Source organism: Sminthopsis crassicaudata, chromosome 1 (assembly GCF_048593235.1).
Source record: "Sminthopsis crassicaudata isolate SCR6 chromosome 1, ASM4859323v1, whole genome shotgun sequence".
NCBI classification, from domain to species: domain Eukaryota; kingdom Metazoa; phylum Chordata; class Mammalia; order Dasyuromorphia; family Dasyuridae; genus Sminthopsis; species Sminthopsis crassicaudata.
This window is the reverse complement of record NC_133617.1, coordinates 405782754-405799443: the sequence shown is the minus strand read 5'-3', so window position 1 is coordinate 405799443 and position 16690 is coordinate 405782754. Positions and strand designations below refer to the sequence as shown.

Here is a 16690-nt window from a genome sequence, read left to right as displayed (position 1 = left end):
TAAAAGAAGATAATAAATAAAGGGTTGTTGGATAGTTGGGAGAGAGAGTACAAGTTCTGGAATATCAATAAAAAAAAACAAAACAAAATTTAGGCTTTTACTTTCAAGAAGCTTGTATTAAACAGAGAGACAGACAGACAGAAACAGAGATAAAGAGAAGGGGGAGGAGAAAGAGAGAGAGAGAGAGAGAGAGAGAGAGAGAGAGAGAGAGAGAGAGAGAGAGAGAGAGAGAGAGAGAGAGAGAGAGAGAGAGAGAGAGAGAGAGAGAGAGAGAGAGAGAGAGAGAGAGAGAGAGAGAGAGAGAGACTAAGACAGAAAAAGAAACATAGAGAAAGAGGAAAAAATGGAAGGAGAGAGAAATACAGATTATAAGGGAAAGAAGTGAGAAGAAAAGGTATTCTAGGTATAGGCAAGGGCCTAGGAAAAAGTAAGGAAGTAGATGGAGGAATAGCAAAGAAGCAATTTTGGCTGGAGTAGAGAGTTTGTAAATGAAAGTAATGTTAAATTAATTTGTAAAGATGATTTGGAGTCCAATTTTAAAGAGCTTTAAATGACAAATAGAAGAACCTGCCTTAGAGGCCATGGGGAGTCATTGAAGATTCCTAAGCAGGTAATTGATATGGTCAGATCTATGATTAAAATCAGTTTAGCACCTATATAGAAGATGAATTAGAGAGGAGAGAAGGAAATAAGGAGATTAACTAGGAGTACATTAAAGTAATCTAGGAAAGACTTTATGAGGTCTGAAATAGAAGGTGGCTTTATTAATAGACAGAAAGAGAAAAAATGTGAGAAATGTTCTAGAGTTGGAATTGACATGTTGTAATGATTGGATATATAGGGCGAAAGAGAATAAAAAGTTGAGAATGATTTTGATGTTGTAAATCTGAGTAAGTGGAAGGTTGGTGAAATCATTGGTAGAAATGTGGATGTTAGAAACAGGCATAGATTTGAGGGAAAGATGAAGAGTTCCATTTTGGACAATATGACTTTGATATGCCTTTGGGACATGTAGATGAATATATCAAGCAAAAAGGTGATATCAGTATTGGAGGTCAGAAGACATATAGGTTAGATATGAAGATCTATGAGTTATTTGCTTAAATATGTCAATTGAACCCATGGTAAATGATAAGATCACTGAGTTAGAGAATGCATGAAGTGAAACAAAGAGGATTTAAGACAGAACCTTGGTCTATACTCCATAAAACATCATGATTTTTTCCTCAAATCAACCTTGTAAATAATAATGCAAAAGCAGTACAAAGAGCAGTTAAAACAAATTCAGTCAAGTGGGACAGACACCCTGTTACAATTGGGTTGCTGAAAAAGGCCATATATTATATTTTGGGGTCCTCTAAATTTTGATGATCTGGAAAAAATTCCTATTCTTCTGACCTAGTTACAACTCTGAGATTTACCCATGCTCTCTTTTGAATCTCAGTTCTGCTCCCTATCATATTAATTATATTTCCAAACTTTGTCTTGTTAAGGATCATGTCTAAGTGTGAAGGGGCTCTGGGAGCCTCCACAGCTGTGAATTATAACACACTTGAAGGAGTTGCAAAGCATCCTGTACTGACACAGATGTTGCTTGTGGATTGGGAATGAAATAAATTGGAGGCAAGAGGGAAGAGGAGAGAGGAGAGAGGTTAGAGAATACAACTGCCTCTCAGGCACCTCCTTATCATCTTCTCACATGAAGGGATCTGTTCTGCTGGTCAGAATTAGATCCCAGCAGTCACTGTCTGATTCCCATATTTTCTATACATGACACTTATGTCAACCAAAGCATTTATTAAAATGTTGAACAAAAGTGTCAAGAACAATAAAGAATATTGAATTTGAAGTTAAAACATGCAGATTTAAAATTCCACTTCTGTTATTTAATATGTGACCTTGGATAAATCACTTTACCTCTCCATGTTTGTTTGTTTTCATCAGTAAAATGTGAGAAAGGGATATAAGTAAATAATGTTTAAGGTCTTTTTCAGTCCTAAGTTCAGACAGATCTGAGAGAGCTCCTGCTTAAACAACTATCAGGATGGAGAGACTTACCACTTTGCAAAGAAGCCCATTTCACTTTTGGAAAGTGCATCTCCAATATAGTAAAATAGAAATGTTAATCAGGCAGATACAAGTCAGTTGTTATCCTACAATTCTGAGTAAGACTGAGTAGGATTACGACAAAACATTAACTTGACTAAGTATACCTTTGGGATGTTTAGCCTTGTATTTTTCTATCCTCCTCTATTTCTTTTATAGTTTCTTGTGTCCTGTTTCTCCCAAATTTCAGGTTTACATTAACCTGAGAAAAGTGGCATAGTGAGTATATATAGAGAGTGCTGGAAGACTTGAACTGAAATTCTGCCTCCAAACACTTATTAGCAATATAACCATGGGCAAGTCATTTATATTCTCTGATTCTAATTTCTTCATGGATTTTGTGAGAATCAAAGGAGATAATAAATATAAAATATTTTATAATTCTTAAGTTATAGTATAATCATAAGCTACTATTATTAATGCCTTCATGTTCTTTCTTCTCAAAACCCACTCCCAGGAAAAAATTGATATCTAATATTTACCATTTTACATTATAGTATGAATTTAAGTATAGCCTCTACCAGGGATAGCCTTTTTTTTTTTTTTTTCAAATTATGTAATTAAAACTTCGGTCTATCCTTAAAATTTTAAACACAAGTAGATTTCTAAGGTATTTAATAGAAAGACAAAATGGTTCATGCCAGAACTACCAAAATCACACTACCTAGAAAGCATTATCCTTGCCTCTAAGTCTATTTACATAAATTCATTTTTCATCAAATTTCATCAAACATAGCTACATGCTAGAGGGATTTGTTTTTGTCTTAAGACCACAAAATGTCCTTTGTGCCTAAACTAATTTCCAAAATAGATCAAATGTAAAAGTGAAATTGAAATTCTACCTAATCTATCTGTACTTTGTAAGATCCAAATAAAATTTTCAAACTTATTGCCATGGGAATAGTACTATCATTCCATTGAAGAAAAATAAAATGACAAACCAATCTCTTCTTTTCCCTCACAGAGAAACCAGAGCCTAGGAGTGCTGACAGTTAAAATTCTTTTTCTAATCCCAACTATTTCATTATTGGTCCACTCAATGCCAAACAGCAAGGAGATACTTCCTGGGAAAACACCATCTGCATAGTCATGATTTCAGAGTTCAATGTCCTCAGCAGAATGCTAGGTCACATCAGAAGCTTCCCTTTTTCCCTCTTTTGTTCTTTTTTTCCCCCTTTTCCTTTCTTTTTTTAATTTTTTTTTAAATAAGCAATATATCTCTCTAGAATTATCTCACTATGGAGAATTCATTTAGTTTTTTCATTTTAAAATATTTATTTCAATGTCCTAAGAACAAAATGGATGACTATCAATTGGAGAATGGCTGGAAAAAAAACCCCACTATGATTTATCAATGGAATGCAGCTTTATTGTGTAGTAAGAAACGATATATATGAGGACATCACTGTTCTTCATTTTCAAAGAAGACCAATGATAACACGGGGTGATGGCTGGACTCCCGTGAGAATTAGATTTATGTAAGGTAGAGTTGCACAATTGTTAGCCCTCACAATAGAGATACAAGCTCTTCTTTAATACCCTACACATTTCATGAGGATGCAAAGCAAAATAAGCTAAAATAGGAAAACTATAAAATAGTTACAACAATCTAAATTTAATAAATTACTAAGAGAAAACTGAACTCTGAATAACTGAAAAAAAAACAATAGTGGTTTCACAAAACAGCTAAAAATTGAGGTCCCTGAATAAAGAATAAGGGTCTTTGAAAAAAAAAATTAAAAAGTACTTGGAAACTAAATAACATATTTTTGAAATAACTGATAGGTTAAAGAGCAAATTAGGATAATAATAAAAATTCATCAGAGAAAAGAACAGTAATGAAACAACAAATTAAAACTTATAAGGTATTCTGAGCAGCAATTTTTGGGGGAAGTTTTGTAACTCTAAATGATTTCATCAATAAATGAGAAAAAGAACAATTGAATTGGATATGCAATTAAAAATTCAAACAAAATATAATTTAAACTCCCCAAATGATCAAAAAAGTAGAAATTCTGAAAATTAAAGAGAAAAATATAATTAAAACCCAAATAAAATTGAACTGATAAATCCAAGAATTAAAAAAAAAAAGAAAGTTGATAAAGAGGTTATATGATTTTTTTTAAAGAGAGGAAAAAATTAAATAGATGGCATAGAAAATGAAAAAAAGAGAGAATTCACAGTAATGAGAAGAAAATAAAGGAAATCATCAGAAACTATTTTGCCCAAATATATTTCAGCAAAACTGATAATTTAGAGAAAGTAGATAATTAGTTACAAAAATGTAAAACAGGTAAGCTCTGGAGGTGGCAATGAAGGAACAATAGTGCTGATTAAGAATTCCACTCAATTTTATCACGTTCAGATCAAGAATATCAGGTTGGATAACTTTATTCTCTGACAGATGCCAGTAAAAATGAAACAGGAGGTGGAAAAGGTATTGAAGTTTTAACAAATGAACCTTATGGGAAGGATGGAGAGAAGGAATAGTATGCACACAAAATTTATAATTTAAAGAATAAAGTTCCTGGCTCTATAAGGATGAGGGCTCTTTGATATTTCATGAGTCTGGAATATATATTTCCACTACATAATTGTGGTGGAAGAATATATGAAAGACAACTTTATTAGGACTGAAATTCGTCACAAGCTAATCGTGGGAACAGTGAAAAATGCCTATAATTTAGGCCCTACAACTTGGAAAATGGTTAGCATTGTCCATATCAATATTGCAGACTGAAGTAAAATAGAATTTGTGGATTATAAACCAGATGAAGACCCAGCATCATCACAATCAATCAAGACCAAAAGAGGAACTTTTGAACTCAATTGCGAGAGATCTGGCAAATAATCAAAACTGTCCTCAACTGTGTACCTACAACTTGATAACTATCAAATCAACTAATGGGATCTACAGAGTAAAATAGAAAAAAATGTATAGAAAAAGATAAAATTTCAACAGCCAGCTCTTTTTATGTATTGAACTATGGAAGACATTGGAAGAATGGAAGATAATTCTCAGAAAGAGCTAGAAACAATGTGTAAGAAGGACACATCAGCTGCTGAAGTCCAAATGAATCTTCTGTTGGATTAAGAGATTGTTTATGTAAGTTGTTTATGTACACAAGGTCAAGGGAGAGGAACCAGTGCTGCCTATGACAAATAAGGAGGGATCTGATCAGTAAATTGCATTGTTAATATTTTACAGACATGTGCATGTGATAATATCTAAACATGTCTACATATATGTGTGCATATCTGTAGCTGTATTTGAAAGACATATAGAGCTACTTTTGCATATATGTACATACATACCTGCCTCTACTTAGGAGATTAGTATTCTCCAGAATACTGTACTTACAGTAAAAATACAAGGAAAATATTTTCATCATATATACCCAAAGCAGATTTTAATAATTATCAGAGCAATATCATTAATGGATGAATTGATTATCATGTAATGATAAATGGTATTTGTCATTGATATTAAGTAGGGAATGATATATATTCTTTTAATGTATTTTAAAACTCTAAATAAAAGCACTAGATAAATTTACATTTGAATTATATAAAATGTTCAAAAAACAATTCTGATATGACACAAACTGTTTTCAGTAACAGGAAAAGAAAAAAAAACCTTTCCAGTTCTTTCTAAGATTCAAGTATGGCCATGATATCAGGAAAAGACAAAGCAGAGAAAGAAAATTATAGACTTAATAACCTTAATGAAAACTGACAAAAATTTTTTTAAATAAAATGTTAGCAAACCGGCAACATGAGAGAAAGGCTATACACTATGACACTATGTTAGGATTACAGGGTTGATTTAACATAAGGAATACTATAAATTTAAGAAGTCATGGCAAAATAAGTAATAGACACATAATTATGTTAATAGATTTTAATTTTTTGACAAAATCCACCATCCAATGATAGGACTAATTCATATAACATCTTTCTCACATTCAGAACAACTTTCACATGGACTGGGAAAAATTTTAGAGGCTTTCCCAAAAAGATCAAAGATAAAGCAAGGATGACTATTTTTATCACTACTATTGAATTTGAACATAGCTCTAGAAATACTATAAGATAAGAAATGAGAGAGAATAAGCCAGCAAAGAGGAAACAAAATTATTACTTTTTATAGAAGATTTGATTTGTTCAAAAAACTAGAGAGTCAACCAGAAAATCAGTTCAAACAACAAATTCTATATGTCTTTAGGGTATGAAGTAGCTTAAAAATAGCTTTTATATATTATGAAAATATTATGAAATAGCTTTTATATATTATGAACATAAACTCATAAGAAAGAGAAATTACATTCAAAATATCTATAAAATGCATAAATTATTTAAGAATATTTCTCCTAAGACATACCTAGGAACTATATAAATCTGATATAAAACATTTTTTGTAAACATAAAGACCAATCTAAGTAATTTCAGAAATAATACTTTGGGATATGTCAAACAAATAAAATAAATATGATAATAGTACCTAACATTACTTATTTAATACTTTAACAATGAAGCTATCAAAGGATTATTTCATAGTACTAGAAAAAAATTCTAATAAAATTCGTATGGAAGAACAAATGGTCAAGAAACTCAATGGGAGGGAGAAGAAAGTGGCAAGGAAAGGCAATCAGTTATAGACATCAATAATTAAAAGCAATAATTATTAATAATAATTTCATAGTGGCTAAAATAGAGAAATATATCAAATATTCTATAAAAAAAACCTGATGAGGACCTACAAATTAAAGTGATATATACAGTGACTTTAAAGCAAAGATAGTCCTAGGGAAGAACTATGAAAAATATACTGAGAAGTATTACTCAGAATCAAAAATAAAAGACACCAAAAGTTTGTTGTTTGTGCAGAAGAGTCACGCCTATGTAAAATTAATGCTTTTTTGAAGAGATACAGCAAGCATGAGATACATTAAAGAAAATGAAATTGACAATGATTTTGATAAGAAATGAAAGGTAAGTGATGCAAGTCATTTCTCAGTCAGCTGTGAGACCATTATATATTGGAACAAAGATCAAAATAAATCAGAGAAAAAAAAAGAATGAAATTGAGAATTTATGGCATGCAATTAAAATGGTTCCAATTTGACATATTTAAATAAATTGCTGAAAATAGGAAATGGGTTCATAGAACCAAAGAGTTAAAACTGTAAGAGACTTTATAAAGTGGCTTTCACCAAAGCTAATATAGTCTAAGGCTACAGTAACAAAAACAGTCTGGAATAAAATAATGGGTAATGACACAGTGTTGTTCCCTGACAAAATCACACCAGGAGCATGCTACCCAATTCTAAAGCCACTTTTTAAAAATCACACACATTGAACAAATAGCTGTAGATATTTGAAACAAAGTAGATATTCTAAATGACAAGTACAATGTTTGATGTCAGGTGGATTAGTTGGAGGAAGAGGAAATGTTTAGCCTGGAGACAAGAAGTAACCTATTGCATTCAATGGCATCATACAATTTCTTAATCCCAGTTTAAATACCACTTTCTCCAGGGAGCATTCTATGATCTGCCAGCCAGAAAATATCTTCCATACTTCTTCCATACCTCTTATTTTACACCTTCTCATGCCACCTTGGATCATTGTTTTTGGAGATCTCTCAATGTATCATATTATGTTTATATCAAAACGTGCTCAAAAATGTCCTCTTCCCTTTCTTTGATTCCCTTTCTCCCCTTATATGACTCCTATAATCATTTTTATTGTAGAAATAGTTCAAAAATTTATTACATATCCTTAAACTTACTTCCTTTAGGAAGTAGTTTAGTGAGAGTTCAACTATAATTAGAACTATAACTGATAAATGGTACAGTGATGGAAGGGTCTATCAAATTCCATTTTGTGTTCACTATAGCAACTATCACAGATCATTACAAAGTAAGCTATCAATAAATATGGGAGAAGTGAAGCAGGAAAGAATACAAGGAGAGAAGGAGGAAAGGAACATTCCCTAGATAATAGATAATAGATGGAATGTCTTTCCTGGTCATATTTCAATGGTGGCAGACATTTTGTTAGAGTGTCAAAGGAAAGCTCTCGTTTCTGCATTCCATATTCCCAACCTCCTGCTTATCCTAGAAAAGTGAAAAAAGTGACAGTCCATTGAACAATTGCACTTGTCATTCTACCTTTAGAAGATAGAAATTCTTAAGGTGATAATATATAAGGGAAACAAAGGTTTTATCAAAAGGGTAACAGGAAATCTGGGGTTGGAGGTGGGAAATATCTAACCAATTTCACAACTTCTCACCTGATCAACCCTAAGAATAATTTAAAGGTTCAGTCTTAGGATATTTCTTTGGAATTAGAGTTTCATTGTGGAAAATCTCACTCAACTCCAACTGCTGACTCATTCCTTGAGTAGTGTCCAGAAAATCGGTTTCCAAGATTGCACTAGCTCACATGCAGAAAAAAGCTATCAATATGTTCAAATTTTTATCCATGTCAATCTTGTTTCCTTATTCCTTGATATAATGAGTTATCTAATTATGGTGGCATCTGTTGAGGAAGAATCCAGTTTTCCTCCCTCCACCAAGAACTATCACAGAAAGCTTTATGTGGTTATCACACAATATGATTTATTAAGTAGAATGAGACTTTTAACAGGCTCTAGTTATGGCTAGCATCTGACTTCTGTTACTCTTTTATGGTCAAATAGCCAATGATAAATGGAGCAAGAAGAAATATAAAAGTAATGAAATAGAATAGATTCTGAAAGATATTGAAAATATATATTATGGAAAGGAATAAATCGAGTCATCTCAGTTAATACCCTTTTTCTCTACGTTACCTGTATAACAATTATAATATGCATTAATTAATTTTCTGCCATTAAATTTTTTCATTAGGTATCTACCATATGATCTTTTTTTGTTTTGTTTTATTTTTTTTTTAACATTTTCTACTTCTTCCTATAATATGCCTCTTGGCTAATCTTGTTAATTTCTCATTTAGTATCCTTCTCTTTCTATGGGAATTGGTCAGCTTCTATAACAGCTTCTACACACACAAGATAAGTCTTAGAATTTTAGCATTAGTCAGTCCATTAAGACTTACCAAATGCCAGACATTGTGCTAAGTGAAGTAAAAAGAAAGGCAAAAGCACAGTCCCTGTCTTCAGGGAGTTCTAATTTTAATAGGCAAGACAACATGTAAATAACTATACATAGAAGATATATACAGCATTAGTGGAAAGTAATCTTAAAGAGAAAAAGAATAACAGGTGGGAGGAAAAGATGTATTTCAGCTAAATTGTAGGAAATCAGGGAAGCTAAGTCAGAGGTAAGTAGGGAGACACCAGTCATGAGAAATAGCCAATGAAAATGCACAGAATGAAGAACTGGATTGTCCTGTCTAAGGAACAGAAAGTAGGACAGTAAGCTAGTTCACAATATGTGTGGAGTGAAATAAAGTATAAGAAGTTGGAAAAGTAGGAAAGATCCAGATAGAGAATAGCTTTAAATGACAGAGGATTTTATATTTGATGGTGGAATAGTAAGTCACTGGCATTTAAAAAGTAAGAGAGTGACCTATTTGGTGTATACTTTATGAAGATCCCATTGACATCTGATTGAAATGGAATAGAGTGGGGAAGAATAGGCAGAAAGACAAGTTAGAAAGGTCTTGCAGAACTCTAGGTGCGAGGAGATGGCCTGGATAAGAATGGTAATTGTGTGAGTGGAGAGAAGAGGATATGTAAAAATGATATGAAAGTTAAAATGGCAAGATTTGGAGGCAAATTGGATTTGGGAGTTTATAAGATAATGGGAGAAGATGCAAACTAAAAAGAAACTAAAAATGGGAGTGGGACAAAACTGATGGGAGATTATGTGGAGAACTCTGTCAGAGAAGTTCCAAGGTAGCAGAGGTGGATTAAAAAATAGGGGATTTCTAAGCTAAGTTCTCTCCTAAAATAGAGAATTAGAATTCCCAGGCTCACTTTCCAATCAGAGAGACAGAAGGTAGTAATAAGATGGGAGTAACAAGGCCAAAAAGATCTTACAGGATTGATGAGTCTTTATCAGTTGTGAACTTCTTGAGATATAGTTGGAAAATCCCAAGGTAGAGCAACCAGTTGATAAATGAAAAGGATATATAAGGATAACTTAATAGCAAATAAATTATTTGAGCAAATAAATTATTTGAACAAATAAGCCTATCCCACTATGTAATGAACAGTCTTTTTTGGAAGTACTGAATGAAGAAATTACATTTCTTCAGCAACTCAATAATAACATTTTGTCATGGTGTACAAGAGATTTCATCTCAGTTATGAGTTAAACTAGATGACCTTAGAAGTCCCTCACAAATTTGAGGTTCTATAATTCTGTATTTGATAGATCATTTTCTCCACATATAGGTTATATTAAGTATTAGTAGGTGGCATTTCAGAATATTTTCCAACTTGATTAAATTTCCTTTAGTCCCTTCCTAGTAATTTTCCCATTGTCCCATTGACCAAAAATATAGCTATAACATTATTTTTTGTCACTAAGAATCAAAGACTTAAATTCAACCAAGAATTCACTTTATTGTGCAATGATCATTTGTTTTTTCACTTTAAATATTTTTCTTTTTCCTTTTTACTTCCCAAAGATATTTCTAACATTGAGACCCTTACCTCCTATTTTCAGTGCTCATATTTAACCAGTGATTTTGCACAGACTGCACACCACGTTTAGAAAACATTCCATACTCATTTTTAGCTGTTTAGAGTCCTTAGATTCCTATAAAACACAGCTTGGAGGTCACTCCTACATGAGACCTCTTTTTATTCACTCCAATGTTTAGGGTTCTCTACCTCCCCAAATTCTTCTTACTTTATATTTACTTATACTTATGCATATGTGCTGATTCCAACAAAATATAAACTCCTTAAAGCAGGGAATGTTTCATTTTTTTCACTTGTATCCTCAGCATCTGGCATAGTAACCTTTACCTCCTGGATGCTTAGTTAATTTTCGCCAAATTGAATTAGCTTAATATATAGAACAAATTCCCATTAAACAATGATAGCTCACATTTACATAAAAATTTCAGTTTTATCACAAAAACCTTGTAAGGTAGAAGGAGCAAATTTTATTTTTATCTATTTTTTCACATTGGGCAACTGAAGCCAGACTTGAGTTATCATCTCTATCTTATGAATGAGATGCATGGTCACTCAAAACAGATCAACATAACAATCCATTTAGGAAAAAGGAAACAGATGAAGAATGCAGTTTTACATTGCCTACACTATGGCAGGTAATTGGGTGGTCAGTCCTTTGAATTAATCCATCAGCACATATATCTTGGATACACGCATATGTTGTATGCATAGCTATATGTTATAGTAATGTATTATAGCATAAGTTGTATGCATAGCTAGTAAGTGTTAGTGAAGTGTCTCATGTCCTTATTGAAATGATCATATTTACTTCATTGTGTTTTTGTTTGCAAATGACTAATTCATCACACTTTCAAATAAACATATGTGATACATTTAATTCAGTATTCTCATGTATGAGTAAATAAAGATAGAAATAAACACTGTGACATTTGTTGCAAAATGCCCACATGCAGAAAAATGCAAATTATATATGTATGTCTATCAATCAATATCTACTGTTAGTAAGTATTCTCTAATAATGATGACTTTTGCTCCTTGCCAATTTAGATTTTCAGTTTATTATTTTCTGCTTCTTTACTTATTTTATTATTTAATTTTAATATCCTTTCTTTTTAATTTTTAAGTTTCAGATTTTCTCCCTCTCTCTTACCCCTTCTCCACCCACTGAGAAGACCCGCAATAAATCAATTATAAATGTGAAATCATGTAAAACATATTGTCATATTAACTATATTGCAAAAAAAAGTGAAAAAATTATATCTCAATCTACATTGAGTTCATCAGTTCTTTTCCTTGAGGTGGATAGGACTTTTTCATCATGTGTCCTTTGAAATTGTCTTAGATCAAGATATTGATCAGAGTAGCCAACTCTTTCACAGTTGATCATCTTTACAACATTGCTATTCCTGTGTACAATAATCTCCTGGTTCTTCTCACTTTACTTTGCATCAGTTCATATTGGTCTTGCCATATTTTTTTCTGAAATCACCCATCTTATAGCACAACAGTACTTCATCTCAATAATAGGCGACAACTTTTTCAGTTTTTCCCCAATTGATGAACATTCTTTCAATTTCAAATTGTTTACTATCACAAAAAAGAGCTGTTATGTGTTTGTTCATAGAGACCTTTTTCCTTTTCCTTTGATTTCTTTGGGAAATAGACCTAGTAGGGATATTGCTAAATCAAAGGGTATGCAGAGTTTTATAACCCTAGAATGTTTGTTCTCTAGAATGTTTGGCCCAGTGCACTACTCCAACAATAATTCATTAGTATATTTATTTGTTCTTATCTGCTCCAGTATATGTCATTTCTAATAGGTGTGAAATGGTTCCTCCAAGTTGTTTTAATTTGCATTTCTCTAATCAATAATGACTTAGAGCATTTTTTTTTCATATGACTATAGGTACCTAACTGAAAACATTCTATTCACATCCTCTGACCATTTATCAGTTAGGGAATAGCTTTTATTTTTTTATAAATTTGACTCAGTTCCCTATTTATTTAGGAAATGAGGCCTTTTTTATAGAATCTTATGGTAAAAGTTTTTTATATTAGTTCACTATCTATGGTACCTTTTAGAGAAAAGTAGTTTCCCTGGTTATATCTTTCAATTAAGTCTAATTTTGCTTTTGCTTTCTCTGAAATCATGATTGCTATCCTGCCTTCTACACTTCAGTTGAAGCATAATAGCTCTTCACTTCAACTCTGTGCATGTCTTTCTGCCTCAAGTTTCTCTCTTGAATATAACATACAATTGGATTCTGGTTTCTAATACATTCTCCTATTTAGCTCAGCCCATTCACATTCACAATTATTATCACCAATTGTACATTTCTCTTCATTTCAATTTCTTCTTCCTCTCTCTCCTTCCCTTCTTCTCTCTGCATCTCCCTCTCTCTTCTGTCTTTCTCCCTCCCTCTTTTCTATCCTTCCTGTAAAGTGTCTCTTGCTTCTAACCACTGCTTCTCTTAATCTGCCATCTCCCTTATAATTCTTCCTCCTATTCACCATATCTCTCAAGCCTTTTTCATCCTCTCTCCCAATTGGTTTAGATTTCTACACATAACTGATCTTCTCTCTTTGAATAAATTTTAATCAGAAGTGCAAACCTTGCCTGCCATCTCTCCATTTTCTTCTTTACCATTAGAGATCTTCCTTGCAGTCCTCTTTTATGTGAGAAAATTCATCTCATTATATCTGTTCCTTTCTCTTTCTTCTTTCTCATCCCTATGTTATTTTTTTCCAACACAATTGACTCATAAGCATGCCCTTTGTCTATACAAACTCCTTGTAACTGTCTTAATAATGATAAAATTCTTAAGAGATATATGTATTCTCTTCCCATATAGAAATGTAAATAGTTTAAATTAATTGAGTCCCTTATTATTACTTTAATCTTTTTTTTTTTTGCTTCTCTTAAGTTTTGTATTTGAAAGTCAGATTTTCTATTCAGCTCTGATCTTTTCTTCCTTTATTTTTTTGGTCTTGTGGTTTTTTTTTTTTTTTCTTTCCTTTTTTAATTATAGCTTTTTATTTACAAGATATATGCATGGGTAATTTTTCAGCATTGACAATTGCAAAACCTTTTGTTCCAATTTTTCCCCTTCTTCTCCCCACTCCCTCCCCCAGATGGCAGGTAGACCAATACATGTTAAATATGTTAAAGTATATGTTAAATACAATATATGCATACATGTCCATACAGTTATTTTGCTGTACAAAAAGAATCGGACTTTGAAATAATGTACAATTAATCTGTGAGGGAAATAAAAAATGCAGGCAGACAAAAATAGAGGGATTGGGAATTCTATGTAGTGATTCACACACATTTCCCTGAGTTCTTTCTCTGGGTGTAGTTGGTTCAGTTCATTACTGTTCTATTGGATAGCTCTGATCTTTTTATCAAGAAAGGTTGGAAGTCTTCTATTTCATTAAATATCCATTTCCCCCAACCCCACCCTAGAGGATTACATTCAGTTTGCTGGGTAGGTGACTCTTGGTTGTAATGCATGCTCTTTTGCATCTAGAATATCATATTCCAAGCCCTCCATTTCTTTAACATGGAAAGTGTTAAATCTTGTGTGATCTTGACTGTGACTCCATAATATTTGAATTGTTCTTTCTTACTGCTTGCAATATATTCTCTTAATCCTTGAGCTCTGGAATCTGGCTTTAATCTTCTTGTGAGTTTTTATTTTGGGAACTCTTTGAGAAGGCAATTGATGGATTCTTTAAATTTGTATTTTATCCTTTGGATCCAAGATTTAAGGCAGTTTCATTTGATTATTTCTTGAAATATAATGACTAGAGTCTTTTTTAATCACACTTTTCAGATAATCCAATAATTCTTAAATTGTCTCTCTTTGATCCATTTCCCAGATCAATTGTTTTCCCACTGAGATATTTCAACTTTTCTTCTATTATTTCACCTTCTAAACTTTATTTTGTCAGGTAATGATGTCTCATGGAATTATTAGCAACCACTTGCCCAATTATAATTTTTAAGGAATCATTTACTTCAGTAAGTTTATGTACCTTGCATTTTAAGGAGTTTTTTTCTTTAACTGATTTTTGTACTTCTTTTACCATTAGGCCAATTCTAATTTTTTAGGGTGATATTTTCTTCAATAATTTTCTTCTCTTTTCTCAAGCTACTAAGTATTATCCCATCCATAATTTTATTGTGTCATTCTCATTTCTTTTTCCAGCTTTTCTTCTACCATTCATGCATTTTCTGAGGTTTTACTTACAGCTGTTTTAACACTGTTTTCTTCTAAGTTTATGTTTAGTCTTCTCTGATAGTATAGTACTTTATAGTTAAGTACTTTGTTGTTGTTGTTAGCTCATTTTCCCAGACTATTTTTTGACTTTGAACTTTATGTTAAAGTTAGGTTATGCTTACTTGAGGATAGAAAGGCACTGTGCTAAATTTCAGCTTTTTCATGATGCTGTTTTTAGAGCTAGTTTATAAGTTTTCTGTGCTTCCAACTTGGTGTTATCCTGAGAGAGGTATGACTCTTCTTGTTTGTATTCTGGCCATTACCTAGAAAGGATCCCTATTTTCCTGAAACTACAATTAGTAGTGTTCCACTTAACCCTAAAACTACAACCAGGTCTCCTGCAAATGCAGATGCTAGCACTAATCATATACCCCCTGCTCCCTTTTGACCAATCACAAGTGCTCTTCTCTGTCCTGGAACTAAAACCCAGAACTATTTAGGGTCAACAATGTTGCCAATAAATGTCTGCTGCTCCCAGTAACAGCAAATGGTCCACTACAATTTCCTTCTGACAAATTGTCCCTTCTTCTAACCATCTCTGAGAGCTCCCAAAGATACAGCTCCTGTGGCTGCTGTCATGCCCCCTCCAAGGCCCACCAATGGGCCTTGCTCCAGGTCTATACCCACCCTGTTTTTTACTTGGAAAACATTTCCCTATGAACTTTTTTTTTTCTTTGCCACTTCAAATTTTGATTTAGTCATTAATTTAAAGTTGTTTCAAAGAGAACATTGGGAGAGTTCAGCTGGGTCTTGCCTATACTCTGCCATCTTGGTTTCTGTTCTACTTATCCTCACATTGGTAGGTCAGAAGTTGCTAAGACTGTTTTTTAACCCCTAGGAAAACAGTGTCCCAAGGAGGAATTGGTGATATGATGATAAAAACCAGATTAAAAACTTTTGGCTCTCAAAGTTAAGAATTAGAGATAAGCCTGGAAAAGGATACTTGCCATTAAGAACTAAAAAGTTTTGATACAAATAACTTCCTTAGTGCAAATGCAAAAATATTTATATTTTTAATGCTCTAAAGTCCCATCAATATGGAAACTCTTCCCATAGGTATATGTTTCACCCTCTTAATGCTTTTTCATCTTATATAAATTTAGGGAATATAGTATTATATGGGAACATAAATCAAAACATCTTTGAGATTTCAACTCATGCCCAATAAATAGCAAAAAGGTCAAAGGTTGTGTCTAGGCAATGTTGAAGGGATTGTGAATAAATAGAAACACTAATAAATTATAGATAGAGCTCTGAATTGGCACAAACATTTTCAACAACAATTTGGAATTATGTCATAAAGTGACTAAAATGTCCTCTTTTTGACATAAGGAATTAAGCAGATACCTGAAGATGGTCATTGAGAAAAAGAAAGACTCAATATGCACCAAAATATTCATATCAGCTCTTATTGTGGGAGCAAATTACTGAAAACACATTTATGCCCATTGATTGGAAATAGCTGAACCAAACTGTGGTACATGTATAAAAAAACAATGATTTTAGTTAATATGGAGAAACATGGAAAAATTTACATAAGCAGATGTAAAGTAAAATAAACTAAGAAAAGAGACAAATGGGGAGGGGGGAACCAATGTAAATGAAAAGAATAACCACACAAAAGAGTACAATTGAATGTTGTAAA

At 32.5% G+C, this 16690-nt stretch overlaps 1 pseudogene; it reads left to right on the top strand.

The window, feature by feature from the left end:
• The first annotated feature begins 2398 nt into the window (after nt 1-2398).
• Nucleotides 2399-5200, top strand: LOC141550224 (phosphatidylinositol transfer protein beta isoform-like; annotated as a pseudogene).
• The last annotated feature ends 11490 nt before the right edge of the window (nt 5201-16690 follow it).